Consider the following 9,707-nt stretch of genomic DNA (forward strand, 5'->3'; position numbering starts at 1 on the left):
TGTTCTAGAACCACATTTGCACGCGTTTTAGACCCGAAAGATTAAGTGGGTTATCATTTAATTTGACGCTTGACGTTGATGTTTGACGTCACTGAAATGTGATTGAAACAACCGGGGTAGCCTCCATAATTACTTTAAAAAAATGATCAGACCTTATCTCTGCATCTTGGAAACTGGCACATGTATTGCATGTTATATGAAGAATTAAAAATGTCAGATGGATTCATACGGTGATGTGCGAGGTGATAAATTTTAATGCTCAAAGTTGCTTACTCAAACATTTTCTAAAACTGCACCTGTTGAATCTAGTTGAACCTCGTCAAATCACTTCTTTGAAAAAAATACCAAACCTTGCTTCGGGAAGCCAACATTAGGAAAAAAATTTCATCCAGGTACAATGAGTAAGTGTTCCAAGGGATTTTTCCCAATTCCACCAGGTTGCAAAATATTAAAAGTCGAAGTTGCCTTCTCTAGACTTTTTAGGAAATGTTGATATCCAACCTCTGCAAAGTTAGTTTAGTTTTGACCTTGAAAAAATGTCAAACTAAGAGATGAAGTGCTACAACTAGGTGAGGAAGCATATGAATATCCAAAGAATCATGAGTACCAATCCTTTTGACATGTAGGTCATTAGGTCATGAAATAAAAATCAAGATGCGAGGCTACTTTAGCAGATTTAACACCGTTTTCACAACAAATTTGAATAATCTGCATTCGGTTTTAACTCAGTAAAAATATCAAATGAAGTCTCGAGGCTCTAAAAACTGACACAAAGGTACATTGAAATACAAACAATCAAAGGAAGTGATCTTCTTGTCATGAAAATCAACTGGTAACAAAATACCACATTCTGAAAATAGCTACTCTAACAAGATAATCAGTGTGCAAACAACATACTATCTTAGGACCCCAAAATAGGTAGTTCAAAAACTGACCAAATCTGATTCTAGGGAGTTGCAAATGACCACGAGCGATCTTATATAGGAGGTGAATACTATTCCAAAGTGGTTCCTCATGACAATCAAAAGATATGAAGTTATTAACTCTCAAAGTGGGCATCTTTGAAAGATTTTGAAGGGGTCTTTTTGAATGCTGCCATTAGTTTTCTCCTCATACGCCCTTCAAATTTTGCCAAATTTTGAAGGTCCCAATAGGCTCTATTATCACCATTCAAATATGCTCTATGATGTGTCATGACATGTACAATAAGTTGGTCAACAAATCAAGTCAATAATATTATTCCAACTCTTAGATGTTGTTAGTTGTGCTAGAAAATTATCATAAGATCTTTTATGCATATTAGAATATCATAAGATATTCTTACACATCTCTATGACATTAGATTCTATTACAACTTCTTACACATGTTGCATGTTACATTATACATAACAGTATTGGGCAAGTCAAAGTGAGACATCCCTTTCCCATACATTAACAATAAATAAAAAATAAATAATTAAATAATACAAACATTCAAATATAAAGTTTATGAAACCTTTCCAATATAATCAATAGTATTTCAATGAAGTAGAAATGACGCCTTCTTGATCTTTGTTTAGAAATTATCAAGGATTTACTATATCTAAGACATCTTTTATGTTTATTTTGGATGTGGCTTATCAAGTGGTAACAATACACCTAAGCTAACATGTCTTTCCAAACCAAAATATAAAGAAACTTGATTTTATAATTATCATTTGAATAGTGCAAAACCAACCACACTATATTCTCACCCCTTTATAATTCATATAGGATTTTTATGACTATATGCAAAAGTTTCTCACCTTGGAGCAACTATAAAGAGAATCTAGAATCTAGATTATCTTTATGCTCTCAATTGGTTTATTATACAAATATTTTAGACTTTATAGATAATTATTTCTTTAATGAAGTGCCACCATAGGATGAATATTTTGCGACCTCAAAAACATATGATGAATAGTGATTATATAATCCCAAAACCATATATGTATTATACAAGAAAACATCAAATTATACTTTGTAAATGTAAAATACATTTTTGGCAATCTTAGAGAGATTGCATTTGATGTTGAGGGCATCACTAAGATCACCTTTTGTAACTTGTACAATGCTTTTTCATTGTTAAAAAATAAGTACATTTTACATCAAACTTTGACCACTAGCTATTTCTTGTATTCTAACTTTTTCAATTCTTTCATTTTCATCCAATACATCTTACTAAGACACATTACACATCTATTGTAAGAATATAGAAACCAAACATAGTATTAAAATCTTATGGACATAAGCTTGTGTATGACAAGTTGTTGGTCATGTTTCCTTGACAAATTGAATCTCAGTTTTGTGAACTTTTGAGAAATTAAAGGATGATAATAAAATAGTTTTTTTATAATGGTATACAATGGATTTTGAAAGGTTCCAAAACCTTTTACAAAATCTACAATAGATAGAATGATAAAACCATAAAACAAGAATGAAAAAATAATACAAGGACAAGCAAAACAAAGGCTGTAAAACAAAATCTATCAACATTAGACTAATTTCATCATTGCAATAAATAAGGTAGAATAAGATGTCTAGAATGAGATCATTCATGTAGTTTAAACCCAAAGAGCTCAAAAGAACTTTAAAAACTAGTTGTCATTATTCCCACCAAATTGTTGAACAAAGATTTGATCTCCCTTCTTTTATGACTAATCTTGGCCTACAAATTTCTCACTTAAGGAATTTATAACAAAGTGACCGATAGGGTTTGAACCCTTATTTTTCATTTTTTTTCATAGGGCTGCAAGAAGGTTGTGAAACACATAGAGGGCTAGAATAAACAACCTCCACCACAACAACCACTTTCATGCTCCTCTCACTAGTAGGGAAGGAAGGCATATCTTCATTATTCATAGGATTACAAAGATCCTTTTCCTCTTTCTTTTCCAAACATTTTGTTTCCTCCTATTGCCCAAGAAAACAATAATCAAGTGCCCAACCATAGGACATAATTGATACATGTTCGTTGCCACCTCAGACTTGACCCTTTATCCTAAAACATGAAGCTTAGAAGAAAATCAGATAGAGAATGTTAGCTTCTTATCAACATTTGCGTTCACAAAAAATCTATCAAACAATATATGCTTGATGTATCTCATCATAGGATCAATGGGAACGAGTTATTTAAAAAGACAAAACAATGCCTACTAAAATCTTTTCATCCCAATATTCTATTGTAGGCTAAAGAGCCTAATACGGATAGGGATTCTACTAAAGAATTCATTTTTAAGATCAAAATTGATTTCCATTTTTGAAGGAAGGGCACCTCTTGACACTATCACCCTAATTTGAAAAGGTTATTATAAAGAAATGTGGGGTTCCATTTCTTTTGTTCCCATCTTCTTACAACATCTATGTTAGGCCTAGCTTGTGAATACTTGCCAATAAAGGCAATTTGAATTTTTAAGGGGGTTCTCTCCACAACATAGTCAAGAACTTTGATCTAGATACATTTATAATTCATAATTGGTTCAAGGGGATAAAATAAAATAGGGCTAAAGTAAAGAAAACCATTGGCCATCTCGATTCTTTTTTGAGGGTCCACATGCCTCAATCCTTTGGGGCCTAAGCATCAACAGTGGAAATAGACATAATAGATCCATTGCCAATAGAAAATTACTAGGCACAAAAAATAGGGCACTAGAAGAACTAACACCAAACCTGCTAGAGACATGGGGTAAACACATGAAAGGAGGGGACCTATCATCCATCCACACAGTGATTTCTCACCTTAATACCATCACTTGGAGGAGGATCCATGACCCCACCCATTAGCCTTCAAACCACTAGTGTTGCCACATTTCCTAGTAGAGTCCACAAAATAGGATTTAAGGTCTTCTTTGGACCCTACCACAATCCACGTGTCGAAATATCAACAACCTGAACTAGAAGCCACAATGAGGGAATCTAAAATGATATTATCAACAAAAGCGTAATGTCCCCGCTTTGAAATATAATTTAAGAATAAATAATAATATGAAGCAGTGGCTAACAAATGTTAATATTAAATATTAACAAAATATAGCAAGTGTAAGGGTGCGATAACTATAAGAGAAGAGACACATCAAATTTAGTTAACGTTTATGAAAACTTGGAGAGTTGTGACTATATAGAAGGTGGCGACTACTTGTGTGAAGGAAGGCGACTCTTAAGGGAAGTCAAAAGATATAAAATCATATTGTGAATGGGAAATTGGAGAAGAGGAGTATGCCTGTAATACACACACACACACCAAAAAAGATAAAGAAGAAGATTATTGCAGAAAGGAATGAGAGGACATAAAAATAAGGAGGAAAGGGAATCGGGTAAGATAGTAAGGCTGCCAACAAGGAGATTATCAAGATTCATGCCAGCAAGGATAGGAGACAAAAGTAAGGCTCAGTGAGGTATGTTTATTGAGTGGTTTCTAATTTAATATTAGAACATAACAGTGAGTATTTTCTATATCAAAGTCATTGAATATAAACTGTTGTTTATAATCTTAATTACATTGATGACAATCTAATATAATGTATTAAGGAAATATAACGTAAGGGAATTGTGATAACTATATCAAATATAATTGATTATCATAATGGGTTGAATTGAATAATGAATATAACTTCATTGGAATATGACAAATGATTCATTGTATATGAGGGACCCTCTCTTAAAGTACACCACTCCTTATTGGATGTCTAACCCCTGCCACACGGAGCCAAGAGGTATGAAGCATTTGCTCTTGGGCTTAAGAGAGGAGGTGGTTGTGATGAGGGGGAACAGTGATAGGACACCTCAGTGGGTAGGCAACTCCATGATGGATGCTTAACACCTGCCACATGGAGCCAAGAGGGATGTAGCATCTGCTCTTGGGCCTAGGGTGGAGGGTCTCTTGGACACCTTATCCAACTAGCCTACCCTGGTGCACTAAGAATTGGATAATAAAGAATGACAACTAACCTACAATGTGATTTTACCTAAAATATAATACTAATGGAAAACAATATACAAAGGTACTCCCATAAACTTAATTACCTATTTTAGATTTGGGCAAATATAGGCTAATTCAAAGTATAACTGAGAAGGGGACATTACAAAAAGGATTAGAAATATGATGAACTTGGGTTAACTATTGAGACACCATCTAGATATTCAATAACAATTATACTCTTCGTTGTCAAGGTTGCCACTCCATTCATCCACAACATCACATCTCAAGAGATCACTCACACCAATGATGAGCCTTTATTTTGTCTCTTTTACAACTTTTTACCAGACTTTAGTTAAAACCTTTATGCTGCATATGCTGCAAACCTTGATTATAACTTGACTCTTTGCATTACCTAGGATATATATAAGCACTTTAATATGACTATTTAAAAGAATGTTGATGTAATATATACATGCTTAAAATTAAATGTGTAATGTGATGAGTTTGGAATGGTTAGTATCATATGTGATGTTTTGTATTCTAACCCATTGTGTAGCATTTCGACCAAGATGACTAAAGTAGTTCTTGTAGTTGAGATTATGTGACTTCCTACAACTAAAGACAAAATTTACTTTGAACTAGTCAACAAGTGGTCCAGTTATTTTGAACTATTGGAGAGTGCTATTTATTTGAAGACCTCTTCAATACCCAAACAACCACCTTCAGTAGTGTAATTTAATGTTTTGTTATACTGTTGCATGTGGATACTTATATTTTGATATGGTTATGAGGTGTAGTCCTATTAGGACTCTTAGATGTTTATGCTTATCTTAAATGACAATAAATTTCTTCCTAGATATGAGGAATGAGTGCTAGGTAATTATAGGATGGTTGATCAGATTGAGGACTGTATACGAGTCTAAACAAAACCTAATTTTTTTTAATGTTTTTCAACATCTTTTTCTAAGTGCAAGTTTGTGCGAAGTAGCTAGTACGTTTTTTGAATATGAATAACAATATGGTTTGCTAAAGTAACTATCCAATTTTGTTAATCATTTGAAGAGTGTTTTACCCAGGGAAGGTCCATTTGAGGCAATACATCTCTTAGTTTTGTTTATGCATTTCAATTAGATACTTCCATTTCATTGTTATATTTCATGTAGCTGGTGTATAGTTTGCAACAATCATCTTGTAGTAGTATTGTTTCCTTTATTAGCATAGAGTAAGTGTTTATGGTAAATGTTCTTACTGTAATTATTCTTGTTGTCATGTTTCAATTTCATTGTACTTGTTCTTGTTACAATATTTCTTTATTGATTATTATCATCTTAAGCAATTACTTTCATGCATTTTGTTTTACTACAATAGGGTATGTGCAGGATCACGAGGGACCAAAAAGTGATGATATGAAAAAAAAATGCCTTTTCCATTTGCCCAAAAATGTGAAAAATCTGTGTTGACTTTTTGGTTGGCTTGGATGTCAGTACATGTAGTCATGACAAAATCCAAAGCGTAACATATATCAAAAAATATTAGATACCCGATATTATCAATCATATATATAATATAATATACGATATATAATATAATATATAATATATAATGGAAAACCTAAAAAAGGAATCAAATATCCAATACCTGTGGGTATTTTATATACCGAGTCTGTGCTTGCCTATGGGTCATTTTTACCCATGGGTTTGGAGTTTGTAGTGATCCAATATTCAAATAAATCCAATATCCGATCTCTTAGACAAATTTTCATTAGATCCAAGCATCAATATGCATTTTTTATTTCCTTCTCTTTTTATCATTCATTTGCATTTTTTAATTTGTTTTTCGATTTTTTAGTTATAAATTAGGTTTTTTATTTGATGATACACTCTGTTGTTTAAAATCTATTAATCAAATATAATTTTTTGACTTCAATCAGGTAAAATGGTTGAGAACAATAAGAATCCACAATTGCCACAACTGCCACAATTGCTACAACCGCCAAACCCTCCGCTACCAAACCCCCCCTCAATTCATGAATTAATTGGTCAAAATCTGGATAAGTTGAGGGCCATTGCTAATGTCTATATTACAATCCCTCATTTATCCCCGATGTTAGCTGCATTAAAGTCAATAATCTCCAATGTAGAAATCGTTAACTTTGAGCACAATGCCATTCTTTTGTGGCAAGAGGCCACGAGGGAACAATATGCAGATGGCTTGTCCTATAACGAGGTGAAGAACCTCAAAATATCAAAAGTCTAAATAGCCACCCTATTTGTTAATCCTTGCATTGGACAACTCGTAGATGTTAAAAAACCAAAACTTTCCATAAAATGGTGTCAAAATGATGCTATGCGAGATAACTTTTGGGATTGTTGGTGGATGGTTTTTGATAGACTATCCAACAACAATCTCGATGTGCTATTTTACTTCATGAAGAAATTTTATGTCGAGTTTGTTTTAGGCAAGCATGTCAACTACTTTGACATCAGACATTTCCAGGGCGTAGGGGGGAGTTATGCCTCAGGATAGACTTGAGGTAGTTCAAGTAGTACAGGGCCCATATGTTCCCCCTCCTCACATTGCTCACCCATCTCCAATACAACCTCCAGATATTATTGCAGAGGCATCGTCATGAACTATATCGACTATTCACCCTTTGAGTGGCCTTTTGGTTTCTCAAGCTGCGACACTAGCTTAGCCACATGACCTTGATGTTAGCAGTGGATCAAGTGGCACTGAGACATCCTCCTTGTGTCCACATATTTGTGTGCCACATACTTGCACTATGTGCAATCACATATCCTTAGATCCTCTTGGACAACCTGTTGATCATCCCATTGACACATCTAATTGCAAGATCCATGATATGACCAGTGCACCAAGTGAGATGACAAGGACTGGAGCACACCCTGAGGAGTCCTCACATGCTAGAGTCGAGGAAGTACCTTCATCGTAAACTGATGATATAGTGGTAAGACAACCTGTGATTTCATAGTGCATTTTATTTTAAATGAATATTTATAAGAGATAGTATTAAGTACTAATGTTTATATACATGATCTATTAACAATTGATGTCTGAGGAGGAGATATCACAGGGCCAGGATGTCACCCTCTCGGCGATTTCATTTGGCCTTCACAGCTACAAGGTAAATATTTTTGCACTTAGTCATTTACATTTTTTATTGAATACATTCTTGTCATTTAAATTGTCATTAATTAAATTATATATTAATGTACATGTGTATCTTATTTTACTCTTGTAGGACACACCTAGTGCGAGTAAGGTGCCGTGTAATCCAGACTCTGGAAGTGCAATGACAGACAAGGGAAAGATAATTGAACACAAATTTGATTGAATTAAGAGTTTAAAGAACTTATAATTATTATACATGTCTACATAGATTGATAGTTTCGCATACTTGTCGTTTTTATTTACAAGGAATTGTTGGTTTCACATCCTTGTTGACTGCTTCCACAATACCTGAAGAAGAAGCCAAAAAGATGCCTTAGGTATTTGTTTATTTTATTTTGTGTTTAGTAAATATGTTCCTATCACCGACAATTATATGCTAACTTCTATCAATTTTATGTTTGTGAACATATGTAGGTTGTCTAGAAAAATGTCAGTAACATCACTTCTTTGCCACATACATATTCTAGGACTCTCGACTATCCTAGGAGAAGACGTAGACAAGAGGTAATCAAGAATTCAATTTTAGAGCTCACTAATAGTTCAATGTGAATTGATTTTGATGTTAATGTTTTGAATGTAAATTATATAATATAACTTATCTCAATTGTGGTTTGAATTTTTCTTTTGTGGATTCTTCAGAGCAAAAGAGTGCTTCAAAGAGGATCGATTTTGATGATCCATCAGTAGATTAGGATGTGATAGAGATATTTTGGGATTCATACATGGCTATTTGGCATTTATATTTTGTATATGGACATACATTTTGATTGAGTTAGCGTTTATGCCATTTTTGTATATGGACACACACTTGTAATTATTCTACAATTTGATATATAGAAGTTGAGATTCAATATAATTTGTTCCTCATGTGCATGTCTTAATTCTTTGAAATTTTAATCTTGAATGTAATAATGAAAAATGGTTAAATAATGAACAATAAAATGTTATATTATATAATCTTGAGATTCGATATAATTTGTTCCATCTAAATCTTAAGTGTTAAATTTGGTTGTTGTTGTCTAAATTCATGTCAACCTTAGCCTTGAAAAAATCTGATCTTAGAAAACCCACTTGGCTAAGTAAACACTATTAAAACTTCCATGAGAGCCCTAAACCCTAAATTTTAAGGTTTTATAACTTTTTATCCTTCTCAGGCTCTAAAGTTCTAATTTTAAATTGACTGGCCCAAGTGGTCAAATCACTTAAACCATATCGGCTGGAGGGTTTTCCATTGCTCACAGACCGCTTTCTTCTATTTCCCTACCGGTTAGCGCAAAGTTTTTAATGCTTTCACCATTTTGCGGAGTGGGGAACTTATCATTTTGTTCCCCTCGCGAAATAGCGAAAAGGCTAGGCTTTTTGCTGTTTTGCAAGAGCATCATGGAATACTCCACCCTTCCCTGCAAACCAACGAAAAGGCCCTTGGCTGTTATATAACGACTTTTGCCATTTCGCCAAGAGGAAGGCCTATGGTGGGCCCCCTCGACGAAATAGTGATAGGAGGGCCGGAGGTAGAAATGCTAGGTTTGAAGACTTTGCTATTTCACTAAGAAAAAATAGAAAGGCGGGGCCCTCCCCG

General features: G+C 33.9%; 1 protein-coding gene across 2 annotated transcripts in view; it reads left to right on the forward strand.

Annotated features, from left to right (window-relative positions):
* LOC131047346 (uncharacterized) overlaps positions 1-8,876 on the forward strand; it is a 53,932-nt gene extending 45,056 nt beyond the window's left edge. Inside the window, exons 2-5 of one of the 2 annotated variants that reach the window (XR_009359141.1) lie at positions 8,031-8,081; positions 8,199-8,445; positions 8,543-8,632; positions 8,768-8,876. The gene's annotated coding sequence lies outside the window, so the exon portion shown is untranslated. The remainder of the gene's footprint in view (positions 1-8,030; positions 8,082-8,198; positions 8,446-8,542; positions 8,633-8,767) is intronic. The other variant, XR_009106113.2, reaches the window with a different exon arrangement.
* The last annotated feature ends 831 nt before the right edge of the window (positions 8,877-9,707 follow it).

This window comes from Cryptomeria japonica, chromosome 10 (genome assembly GCF_030272615.1).
Source record: "Cryptomeria japonica chromosome 10, Sugi_1.0, whole genome shotgun sequence".
Lineage (NCBI taxonomy): Eukaryota > Viridiplantae > Streptophyta > Pinopsida > Cupressales > Cupressaceae > Cryptomeria > Cryptomeria japonica.